This window comes from Elephas maximus, chromosome 26 (assembly GCF_024166365.1).
Source record: "Elephas maximus indicus isolate mEleMax1 chromosome 26, mEleMax1 primary haplotype, whole genome shotgun sequence".
Lineage (NCBI taxonomy): Eukaryota > Metazoa > Chordata > Mammalia > Proboscidea > Elephantidae > Elephas > Elephas maximus.
Genome location: NC_064844.1, coordinates 21,035,545 through 21,048,822, shown reverse-complemented (window position 1 = coordinate 21,048,822; position 13,278 = coordinate 21,035,545). Strand labels below are relative to the sequence as shown.

The 13,278-nt window shown below is 42.6% G+C and overlaps 1 non-coding gene across 1 annotated transcript; it reads left to right on the top strand.

Annotated features, from left to right (window-relative positions):
- The first annotated feature begins 12,050 nt into the window (after nt 1–12,050).
- On the top strand, nt 12,051–12,123 carry TRNAA-UGC (transfer RNA alanine (anticodon UGC)). Its single transcript has one exon. It is a non-coding gene; the product is annotated as a tRNA-Ala (tRNA).
- Nucleotides 12,124–13,278: the final 1,155 nt, after the last annotated feature.

Here is a 13,278-nt window from a genome sequence, read left to right as displayed (position 1 = left end):
CGCCAGGCGCTCCTTGGAAACTCTATGGGGCAGTTCTACTCCATCCTATAGGGTCGCTATGAGTCGGAATCGACTTGACAGCACTGGGTTTAAGTGATTAAGAACTCAGGCTGCCAGTCAAAATGTTGGCAGTTCGAATCAACCAGCCACTCCTTGAAAACCCTATTGGGCAGTTCTGTTCTGTCCTAGATGGTTGCTATGAGCCAGAATTAATGCAATGGCGATGGGTTAAGTAATTTAATAGAGGATTTTCTTTCTTGTTTACCAATTCAGTCAAGGAGGAAGAAGAAATTAAGGCTTAAAGGAATATGTCAGTCTTCCATCACCCTCAATATTTATTGCACACATACTATGTGCTCAAGCCGTAGTCTAGATGCTGGAGATATATCAGTGATGGGACAGAAAAGGTACTTCCTAGATGTTACATTCTTGTGGGAGATGGGAAACAGACTATAAACAAAGGCAAATAAATAAGCAGGAGAAACATCAGATAGTGTCAAGAGCTATGCGGAGGGTTAAAAGGGTTTGATAAGAGAAAGTGGCTGATGATCAAGGTGGCCTCTTTGAGGGAAGACATTTAAGATGGAGCCTGAATGAAAAGGAGGAGCCAGCCTTATACAGACTATGAGAAGAGAAAGGGAGGGTATTCCAAGTAGAAAAGCTCTAAGTGGGAGGAAAAACAGAAAAGCTCTAACATGACATATGCATGTCTTCTAAGCACAGAAAGAGGACCAATATGGCTGATCTTGGTAGGTAAGAGGGGATGAGAAGAGATAATGAGGGGAGGTGGCAAAGGCAAGGACCAGATTACGCTGGGTTTGTAAGCCACAGTAAGGAATTTGGATTTCATTACAAGCATAATGGAAAGCCTTTGGAGACATTCAAGCTAGAGAGGAACTTGATCTGATCTGCTTTCAAACACTTTCACAGATGGCCTTCCTCCATCCACACCCTTTGTAATGACTTCCCACCCTGACTCTGGGCTGGCCTGTGACTTACTGTGGCTGATGGGACAAGGACAAACATGATGCAAACAAAGGCTTAGAAAGCCCTGCACATTGGGGCTTGCTCTCTTTTGCTGCACTTGTGATCCTGGCAACCACCAGAGTGTGAACAAGCCCAGACAGACAATGAAAAACATGTGGCCAAGTGACCCACATTACCCCAGCTGATGCAAAGCCTGCCACCAGATACGAGACTAAGGCTATCCTGGACCACCTATCTCCAGCCAAGCAAGTCCAGACTGGGCAATCTACCCAGGCTTCCCACAGAATAGTGAGAGGTGATAAGTTTGTTAGTTTAAGATTTGGGAGTAGTTTATTACACAGCAAAAGCTAACTGATGAAAGAATACCCCCCAAAAAAAACAAAAACAAAAAATCAACTTACCTCTCACAATGGAAACACACTCAAATCACGTACTTCAGGCTAATGACTGGCTCCTTTTTATCAATGAGTTCTGAAAAGTGTCCATCTTTTCTGCCTAACATCTTATAATCCAGTTGTCAGTCAAGTCGATTCCAACTCATGGCTAATCTATGTGTTTCAGAGCAGAACTGTGGTTCATAAGGTTTTCAATAGCTATGATCTTTCAGAAGTAAATCATCAGACCTTTCCTCCAAAGCACCTCTAGGTGGACTCAAACCGCCAACCTTTCAATTAGTAGCCAAGTGCTTAACCATTTACACCACCCAGGGACTCCAAATATCTCATACATCTATTGGTTTTCCCTTTGGACACTCACCTACCTTACCCAAACCAAAAAACCAAACCCATTGCCATCAAGTCAGTTCTGACTCATAGCAACCCTATGTACAACAGAACGAAACACTGCCCAGTCTTGTGCCATCCTCACAATCATTGTTATGCTTGAGCCCATTTTTGCAGCCACTGTGTCAATCCATCTCACTGAGGGTCTTCCTCTTTTTCACTGACGCTATACTTTACCAAGCATGACGTCCTTCTCCAGGGACTGATCCCTCCTGATAACATGTCTAAAGTATGTGAGACGAAGTCTTACCAACCTTGCTTCTAAGGAGAATTCTGGTTGTACTTCTTCCAAGACAGATTTGTTCGGTCTTTTGGCAGTCCATGGTATACTCAATATTCTTCTCCAACACCATAATTCGAAGGCATCAGTTCTACCTTAAAAAATGAGAAATCAAAGGCCCTGGCAAAGATGAGAGCTGGTCCTATCAGAGGTGTGTACAGAAGGATTTGAACAGATGACAATGGAACCCAAGCTAAGCATGCAGTGGCTAAGTCACCGAGTGGCTGCACTACAACTACAGGACTGCAGTTGACAAGAGTACAATAAGGGACATATCAGGGAAGAAAACTCCCTAAGCATCTTTGCTTTGAACTCTGCCCTATCCAAGAACTCTTCACCCAGCCCGTGATCCGCAACTCAATGGAGAGATCATGAGTGCATTAAGAAAGAGTTTACAGCTTCCTTCCTCAAAAGGCTCCAAGATAAACAGAATAAACACCAGTTGGTCTCAGCTGGTCGCATGTTGGCCTGCCTGGAGGAGGGGAATGCCAGGGAAAGCATCCTGAAGTTGCTTCCAACCCTGTGTTTCTAGGAAATAGACAATTACGAAAAACATGGATTTTATTATCGTGACATCTCTAAGGTCTCTGCATAAAGCCTGTATTTAAAAATATAAACATGCAAGTGAAAAAAAATGTCAAGGGAATAAATATTTGTCTTAAAAGAGACCATCTGTTTCAAATTTTTATTTAAAAAAAAAACTAACATGTGTTTTATTTTAAATCTGTATGTGTGTTGTTATCCTTGGGTTAAGTATTAGGTAAATAGACAAAAGCATTGAGAATCCATTTTCCAGAAAATTTTGGTTAGAAATCCTTGCGCACGTGACACAGGAGATAATTTGGGGGCTAATTGGAGCTTTGTGGGCAGCCAACTCCTTGCAGACCTCCCCCCCTCCACACACACACTCAGTCCCTGTTTGAGGGGGAGGAGGGTTTCACTGGTACTAGTGTTTGTTTTGGACAACATGGCATTTTACACCTCCGTGTACTCAGCTGACAACATGCTGCAGGCTGCACAGAGGCCAACCAGCTCCCAGATGCAAATGTGGCTAGTGTGGCAGAACCACAGAGCCCACTTTTGTTTGGGCCTCAGATGGACCTCAAAGTTCAGACAATTTGGATACAAATTCTGTTCCATGACTATAACTAGCTGGCTAGGGTCCACGTGGGGTGTCAAGGAAAGCTTGGCAAAGGAGATGGCTCTTGAGCTTGTCTTGACAGGTGAATAGAGGAGAAGCAGGAAAGAGGTCATTCTAGAAAGATGGAGCAGCATTTAATTATGAAGAGTTCTGGGATAGTTGGGAAATGACATCAAGTTCAGGTGGCTGCAAAGCAAGGCACACGATGTAGTGACTGGAGATGAATCTGGAGTGGTGACTAGGAACAGGAGATCACTTTTACTTTTTGGTCTGCTCTTCGTATCTCCATTGCCAGAGTTACCCATTCATTGCCTGAGATTCTGGTGGGCTGTCGGTCAGCATGCTCAATCTTCCCTGCCAAGCTCTCCATTTAGAACACTCCACCGGGTTGGACATAGGCATTATCCCAAGAGTGGTCACATGACCCAGTGAGGCTCAAGTAGGGTCATTTTGGAGAGCGGTGCTGGTTCAGTGGTAGAATTCTGGCCTTCCATGCAGGATACCCGACTTCAATTCCTGGCCAATGCACTTCATAGTTAGCCACCACCCATCTGTCAGTTGAGGCTTGAGTGTTGCTATGATGCTGTCTTAGGCTGGGTTCTCTAAAGAAGCAAAACCAGTAAACTGCATAAATGTATATAGAGAGAGATTTATATCAAGGAAATGGCTCATGCTTTTGTAGAGGCTGGAACATCCCAAGTCCATGGATCAGAATAGAAGCTTCTCCTGATGCACATAGCCACAGGGGCTGGCAAACCCAAGATCAGCAGGTCGGAGAGCAGGACTCTTGCTCACAGGCTGTGAAGATCAATGAATCCCAAAGATCAGCAGGCAAGACCACAGATAAGCTACTAGCTCAGGTCCCAAGAACTGGAGGTCAGACGAACAGGACCCAGCCACAGGATCCAGAACAAGCAAAAACCCACAAGCCTTGCCAGAATGTCCACTTGTATTCAATGTAGACCACACGCCCAAGGAAACTCCCTTTCAACTGATTGGCTACTCACAGCAGATCCTATCATGGAGGTAATCACATAATATCAGATCTCAGCATGAAAGTGATCACACCATCATGTGACTATCAAACTGCTGAGAAACATGCCCCAGCCAAGTTGACATACAACCTTAACGATCTCAGGTGCTAAAAAAGTTTCAGAGGAGCTTCCAGCCTAAGATGGACTAGGAAAAAAAAACTGGCGATCTACTTCCAAAATCAATGAAAACCCTATAAATCACAATGGTCTAATCTACAACCAATCATGGGAATGGCACAGGACTGGGCAATGTTCCCTTCCTTTGTGCATGGGGTTACCATGAGTTGGTGGCCAACTCGATAGCAGCTAACAACAACAACAGGATCGTTTTGGAGGGACTCTGGTGGATCTGGGAGGAAGAGTTGTCTCTTTCTTTCTGAGACAATGGGCTGAAAGTACCCAGTAAGCCAACACTTGACCAGGCATCTTTTCCTTTCCCTCCATGTGGTAAGATCCTGCCTGTGAATTAAGACCAGCATAGAAAGAATGAAGAAAAAAAAGAGAAAGATGATTGACATTGTTTGAGCACCTAAGTACAAGCACAACTTACCAGGATGCTTTAATTTTTTTATGAAACTGGTCAAAGTTGGGTTTCTGTCTTTTGCAACCAAGAAATTGTTGACTAATAATACAGTTGGAGTCAGAAACCAAAATTAAACTTGCAATAAGAAACAGACAACCCTAAGCCTATAATAAAAGAAGAGATTGAAAAGGTAATTTAAAAAACTTCCAAAAAAAAAAGTCCTGGCCCTGACAGCTTCACTGGAGAATTCTACCAAACTTTCAAAGAAGAGTTAACACCACTATTACTAAAGGTATTTCAGAGCATAGAAAAGAATGGAATACTCCCAAGCTCATTCTTTGAAGCTGGCGTAACCCTGATACCAAAACCAGCTAAAGATACCACAAAAAAAGAAAATTACAGACCAATATCCCTCATACACAAAAATCCTCAACAAAATTCTAGCCAACAGAATTCAATAACATATCAAAAAAATAATTCACCATGACCAAATGGGATTCATACCAGGTATGCAGGTATGGTTCAACATTAGAAAAACAATTAATGTAATCTATCATTTTTTTTATCACATAAATAAAACAAAAGACAAGAGCCACATGATTTTACCAACTGATGCAGAAAAGGCATTTGACAAAGTCTAACACCCATTCATGATAAAAACTCTCAGCAAAATAGGAATAGAAGGAAAATTCCTCAACATAATAAAGGGAAGCCAACAGCCAACATCATCCTAAATAGAAAGTCTAAAAGCATTCCCCTTGAAATAAGGAACCAGACAAGAATGCCCCAATCACCAATCATTCAACATTGTGCTGGAGGTCCTAGCCAGAGCAATTAGGCTAGAAAAAGAAATAAAGGGCAACCAAATTGGTAAGGAAGAAGTAAAAGTATCTCTATTTACAGATGATATGATCTTATACACAGAAAACCCTAAAGAATCCACAAGAAAACTACTGAAACTGATAGAAGAGTTCAGCAGAGTACCAGGACACAAGATAAACATACAAAAATCAGTTGGCTTCCTCTACAACAACAAAGAGAATGTCAAAGAGGAAATCACCCAATCAGTATCATTCACAATAACCACCAAGAAGATAAAATACTGAGGAATAGATTTAATCAGAGACGTAAAAGACTTATACAAAGAAAACTACAAGACACTACTGCAAGAAACCAAAAGAGACCTATGTTGTTGTTGTTGTTAGGTGCCGTCAAGTCGGTTTTGACTCATAGCGACCCTATGCACAACAGAACGAAACACTGCCTGGTCCTAAGCCATCCTTACAATCCTTGTTATGCTTGACCTCATGGTTGCAGCCACTGTGTCAATCCACCTCGTTGAGGGTCTTCCTCTTTTCCTCTGATCCTGTACTTTGCCAAGCATGATGTCCTTCTCCAGGGACTCATCCCTCCTGACAACATGTCCAAAGTATGTAAGATACAGTCTCACCATCCTTGCCTCTAAGGAGCGTTCTGGTTGTACTTCTTCCAAGACAGATTTGTTCGTTCTTTTGGCAGTCCATGGGATATTCAATATTCTTTGCCAACACCACAATTCAAAGGCGTCAACTCTTCTGTCTTCCTTATTCATTGTCCAGCTTTCACATGCACATGATGTGATTGAAAATACCATGGCTTGGGTCAGGCGCACCTTAGTCTTCAGGGTGACATCTTTGCTCTTTCACACTTTGAAGAGTTCCTTTGCAGCAGATTTGCCCAATGCAATGCGTCTTTTGATTTCTTGCCTGCTGCTTCCATGGCTGTTGATTATGGATCCAAGTAAAATGAAATCCTTGACAACTTCAATCTTTTCTCCGTTTATTATGATGTTGTTCATTGGTCCAGTCGCAAGGATTTTTCTTTTCTTTATGTTGAGGTGTAATCCATACTGAGGGCTATGGTCTTTGATCTTCATTAGTAAGTGCTTCAAGTCCTCTTGCCTTTCAGCAAGCAAGGCTGTGTCATCTGCATAGCGCAGGTTGTTAATGAGTCTTCCTCCAATCCTGATGCCCCGTTCTTCTTCATGTAGTCCAACTTCTTGTGTTATTTGTTCAGCATACAGGTTAAATAGGTATGGTGAAAGAATGCAACCCTGACACACACCTTTCCTGACTTTAAGCCAATCAGCATCCCCTTGTTCTGTCCGAACAACTGCCTCGTGATCTATGTAAAGGTTCCTCATGAGCACAATTAAGTGTTCTGGAATTCCCATTCTAAAGACACCTATATAAGTGGAAAAACATACCTTGCTCATGGATAGAAAGACTCAATATTGTGAAAATGTCTGCTCTACCCAAAGTGATCTATAGATACAATGCAATCCCGATCCAAATTCCAATGGCATTTTTTAATGAGGTGGAGAAAAAAATCACCAACTTCTTATGGAAAGAGAAGAGGCCCCAGATAAGTAAAGCATTACTGAAGAATAAAATCATAGTGAGAGACCTCACACTACCTGATTTTAGAACCTATTATACTGCCATGGTAGTCAAAACAGCCTGGTACTGGTACAACAACACATACATAGACCAAGGAACAGAATTGAGAATCCAGACATAAATTCATCCACATATGAGCAGCTGATACTTGACAAAGGCCCAAAGTCCATGAATTGGGGAAAAGACAGCCTCTTTTAACAAATGGTGCTGGCATAGCTGTATATCCATCTGCAAAAAAATGAAACAAGACCCATACCTCACACCATGCAAAAAACTAACTGAAAATGAGTCAAAGACCTAAATATAAAACCTAAAGTGATAAAAATCATGGAAGAAAAAATAGGAACAATTCTAGGAGCCCTAATACATGGCAAAAACAGTATACAAAACATTACTAACAATGCACAAACACCAGAAGAGAAACTAGATAACTGGGAGCTCCTAAAAATCAAACGTTTGTGCTCATCCAAAGGCTTTACCAAAAGAGTGAAAAGACAACCTACAGACTGGGAAAAAAATTTTGGCCACAACAAATCCAATCAGTGTATAATCTCTAAAATTTACAAAACACTGCAAAACCCCAACAACAAAAAGACAAATAACCCAATTTAAAAATGGGCAAAGAATACGAACAGGCACTTCACCAAAGAAGACATGCAGGCGGCTAACAGATACATGAGGAAATGTTCATGATCCTTAGCCATTAGAGAAATGCAAATTAAAACTACAATGAGATACTATCTCACCCCAACAAGGCTAGAATTAATCCAAAAAACACAAAACAGTAAATGCTGGGGAGGTTGTGGAGAGACTGGAACACTTATACACTGCTGGTGGGAATGTGAAATGTTACAACCACTTTGGAAATTGATCTGACACTTCCTTAAAAAGCTAGAAATAGAACTACCACACAACCCCACTCCTTGCAATATAGCCTAGAGAAATAAGACCCTGCACACGAACAGATATATTCACACTCATGTTTATTGCAGCACTGTTTACAATAGCAAAAAGATGGAAACAACCTAGATGCCCATCAACAGAAGAATGGATAAACAAATTATAGTATATTCACACAATGGAATACTATGCAATGATAAAGAACAACAATGAATCAGTGAAACATCTCATAACATGGATGAATCTGGAAGGCATTTATCCTGAGTGAAATTAGGCAGTCACAAAAGGACAAATATTGTATGAGACCACTATTATAAGAACTCAAGAAAAGGTTTAAACACAGAAGAAAATATTCTTTGATGGTTATGAGGGTGGGGAGGGAGGGAGTGAGGGTATAGACAAGAATTATTTTAAACGAAGGGAAGGGCAACACAAAATACAGGAGACAGTAGCGCAACTGGGCTAAACCAAAAGCTAAGAAGTTTCCTGAATACGACCAGACACTTTGAGGGACAGAGTAGCAGCAGCAGGGGGTCTGGGAACCGTGGTCTCAGGGTACATGCAGGTCACTTGGTATAACAAAGTTTATTAAGAAAATGTTCTGCACGCCACTTTGGTGAGTGGCATCTGGGGTCTTAAAAGATAGCAAGCGGCCATCTAAGATGCATCAATTTGTCCCAACCCACCTGGAGCAAAGGAGAACGAAGAACACCAAAGACGCAAGGAAAATATGAGCCCAGGAGACAGAAAGGGCCGCAAAATCAGAGACTCCATCAGCCCGAGACTGGAAGAACTAGATGGTGCCCGGCTACCACCAATGACTGCCCTGATAGGGAACACAACAGAGAGTCCCTGATGGAGTGGGAGAAAAGTGGGATGCAGAACTCAAATTGTAGTAAAAAGACCAGACTTAATGGTCTGACTGAGACTGGAGGGACCCCAGAGGACATGACCCTGGACTCTCTGTTAGCCCCAAAATAAAACCATTCCTGAAGCCAGCTCTTCAGACAAAGATCAGACCTGGGCTATAAGTCATAAAATGATACTGGTGAGCAGTGTGCTTCTTAGCTCAAGTAGACACATGGGACTAAGTGGGCAGCTCCTGTCTGGAGGCGAGATGAGAATGTAGAGGGAGACAGGAGCTGATTGAATTGACACGGGAAATACAGGGCAGAGGGGAGGAGTATGCTGTCACATTATAGGAAGAGCAACTAGGGTCACATAGCAGGGTATATAAGTTTTTGTATGAGTAACTGACTTGAATCGTAACCTTTCACTTAAAGCACACACACACAAAAAAAAACAGACAGCCCTATCTGATGTAGGCAACTGCCTAGTGGTTTCCTGTGGCAGAGAGAGCTAGCTATCCACCTAAATGTATGATCCCACTTCCATCGCATATGGTTGTTACTGAGAAATGGATGCTCAGCCAAGGTTTGGATTTCCCAGGTGCACCAGCCCTCATCCCTTGCATCTGGATATGGGGTTTGACTAACCCTTGGCAAAGAAATGCAAGCAGAAGCAATATGAGTCATTTCCAGGCTGTCATGGATTGAACTGCGTCCCCCAAAAATATCTGTCAAATTGGCTATGCCATGGTTCCCAGTATTGTGTGATTGATTGTCCACCATTTTGTCATCTGATGTGATTTTTCTGTGTGATGTAAATCCTGCCTCTACGATGTAAATGAGGCGAAATTCCCAGCAGTTATGTTAGTGAGGCAGGACTCAATCTACAAGATCAGGTTTTGTCTAAAGCCAATCTCTTTTGAGATATAAAAGAGAGAAGTGAGCTGAAAGACAGGGGGACCTCATATCACCAAAAAGCAGCACTGGGAGCAGAGTGCATCCTTTGGACCTAAGGTTCCTGCACTGAGTAGCTCCTAGACCAGGGAAGATTGATGACAAGGACCTTCCTCCAGAGCCAACAGAGAGAAAGTCTTCCCCAAGAGCCGACACCTGAATTTGGACTTCTAGCCTAATAGACTGTGAGATAATAAATTTCCATTGGTTAAAGCCATCCACTTGTGGTATTTCAGTTATAACAGCCCTAGATGACTAAGACACAGGCCAAGGCTTGAAAAGGGGGCCTCCCCTATCCACACTCTTTTACCCTTCTGCCTGAATGTGAAGAATGATAAGCGGCCCTGGGAGCTGGTAGCACCACACTGTGGAAAGAGCCTGTATCCCTGAAACATCACCAAAAAGGAATACCTGCTCTGAACTGCTAACATTAGCAAGAAATAAACTTCCTTGGTGTTTAAGCCATTAAGCCGCTGGGGGATCTAGTTGTTACAGCAGCTGGGGTTACCCTAACTGATACATCCCTTTCAGCATCCTGCAAGGCACTTGGCAGTCCTGGCATCTGCTGCCCATTTCTTTGCTAGCCACTGCCAGAGTTTTTCAGATCAGTGACTACTGCTGGTGAAATCGACCCCCACAAAATCTGCTAGTTTCATGTATTAATTGAGCACCTACAACCTACCAGGCCATGTGTCAGCGTCTAGGAGTACAGAGGTCAATTAAATGTACATATTTCACTAATTCTAAGTCACCATCAATTCTGAGACATGCCATTATTTTATGTACACTAAAAAGAAAGTATATACCATTGAGAAAATATATTGCCAATTAAATTATGACATGCCGTCAAAAGCTATCCCAATTTCCTAAATATAAAAAATGTAGGGGGAAGTGTATTTCTTAAAACTGATGAAATACCGTAGCTGTGGATCTCGTGGGAGAGGCAAATGAACAAATAAATACACTCCATACAATAAAAATGCTTTAACAGGTCTGTAGCCTGTTTTTTTTTTTGTTTTTTTTTTTTAGCCATAACAGCTGGGATGTAGAGAAGCAAGTAATCACCACAGCCTGGGAAAGCTTCACAAAGACGACGTTTGAGTTGAATCTTGAACGAGAAAGAGAAGAGGAGGGTGCCAGGAGAGATTTTCTTCTCTGCTAGCAGGACCAGCAGGTCTGAAAGTCCAGGGACTAAGATGATGCTGCAGCCCTTTAAGACACTATAGTAGGAAATCCCAACCAGGCAGCTTCGTTTTCTGAATAAATGGAGAACACTTCAGATGCCAAGGCTTCATTTTAATGGGGTATTTTTTAAGGGAAAACCTTCCAAAATGTACTATAGCAGACCCTTGGCATCTGCCAGGGATACATCAGGGGGTCTTGGTGAATCTCCAAATTGACAAATACGGCTAAAGCCTGTGCAGGCTCCTGGCTTGCTCAAGAATCATATTTCCGTGAAAAGCCACAGGTATGCTGTGCATAGCTTGGCACCACACACCACCCTTTCTTTCCACTGGCTCTACAGTTTTACCTCTTGCTTGATGAGCAATTATATGTAACCTATATATGGACCAGGCATGACTTATGATGCAATCAAAGCCTCGTTTTATTTTTGCCTCCCTTTAAACCTGATTCCATGTGGTTAGACTTCCTCTCCCACCGAACAAAAACTTCAGTAGGTCCGTCACTTCTTCGTTCACTCCTGGGTGGTTGACGCTGTAAGTAACTCTACGTGACACAGTCCCAATTCAGGCACTTGAATGCCCATTTCTGTGTAATAATAAAACCTTCAAACTTGATTTAGGAGCATACCTTCCTCCCTGTCCCAGCTTCATTTTGCTTTGGGTTGGAAGCCTGTGGTGGGAAGGGGAGAGTGAGTGGTTGGCCTCTCCATCAGCTTTGTGTGCTTTTAGCCCCACACCCACCACAGAGAGGGATTCAGAGTGCTGGAACGGCTCTCTCCAGAGAAATCTCTTTCCTGATCTATCCCCTCTTTTCACTGTCTCAACTATTTTATGTTCTCAAGGTGGTTAAGATTATGTCAAGAGTTCAATTTCCTTTGTACACTCTGCATGTAGTGATCTAACTTTGTAATTTTACATCTATTGTACCTTGGCGTTTCGGTCAAGTTTTTATTTTTAACATCCTGTGGAATATATACGGGGCATCGGTGGTTCAGTGGTAGAATTCTCGCCTTGCATGCGGGAGACCTGGGTTCAATTCCCACCCATTGCCACTTCATGTGCAGCCACCACCCATCTGTCAGTGGCGGTTTGTTTGTTGCTAGGATGCCGAACAGATTTCAGCAGAGCTTCCAGATTACGATGGACTAGGCAGAAAGGCCTGACGATCTACTTCCAAAAATCAGACAATGAAAACCCTAATGATCACAATGGCCCAACTGGCAACCGGTCATGCGGATGGGGCAGGACCCGGCAGCATTTCATTCAGTTGTGCATAGGGTCACTGTGAGTCAGGGGCCAACTTGACAGCACCTAGCAACAACAACATGGACTATATTACTAGCCAGAGCACTCTCTGAAATAGTTTTACAAATTGCTTTCCCTAATGTTCCTCTGGTTTCTGTGTCTGGTACATAGTAGGCACACAAACCAAACTCACTGCCGTCGGATGGATTCTGACTCATAGTGACCCTATGGGACAGAGTAGGACCTGCCCCATAGTGCTTCCAAGGCTGTAAATCTTTATGGAAGCAGACTGGCCCATATTTCTCTTGAGGAGTGGAGGCACACAAAAAACAGTTATTAAATGAACGAATGAATGATTAGAACATAGGATGGCGTCACTCACATCAGATGTTCAAGCCACTGCAGAAGGCCACATTCCATTCTCTGTGTGTAATTTTCTTAATTTGTTTTTTGAATATACCAGTAATACATGAAAACATGTGTGTTTGTGGGTGTGTTTTTTTTCAGTTAAACAATATAGCAGTAATACATGAACACGTTTGTGTATGTGTGTGTGTGTGTGTAAGTTAAGCAACATCTAAGTAGGTACAGGAAACCTAGTTCCCTGTCACCAACCTCCTCCCCAGCCCATCTCACCTCCTTACCAAGAGAGAACACTCACACAATTAGTGTGATGGGTTTCTTACAGACTTCATCTTTGCTCTAAGTGCCTGTAGACCTCTCTCAGGTGGTATCATGCTGTGCACGATGGGCTACAACTTGCACTTTATCTTGTATCTATCTCACAGGCCTCTAGGCCACTGCGTTTTTCATTCTTTTAAGTGCTGCATCCTATTCCATAGCAGAAGTACACCATGCTTATTGAAGCCTATCCCTAAATTTTCACACATATAAGGCTGCAAAACATATCCTTCCACATACCCCTTGGGCACATATCCCTTGGGCACTTAAAGAAGCACTAG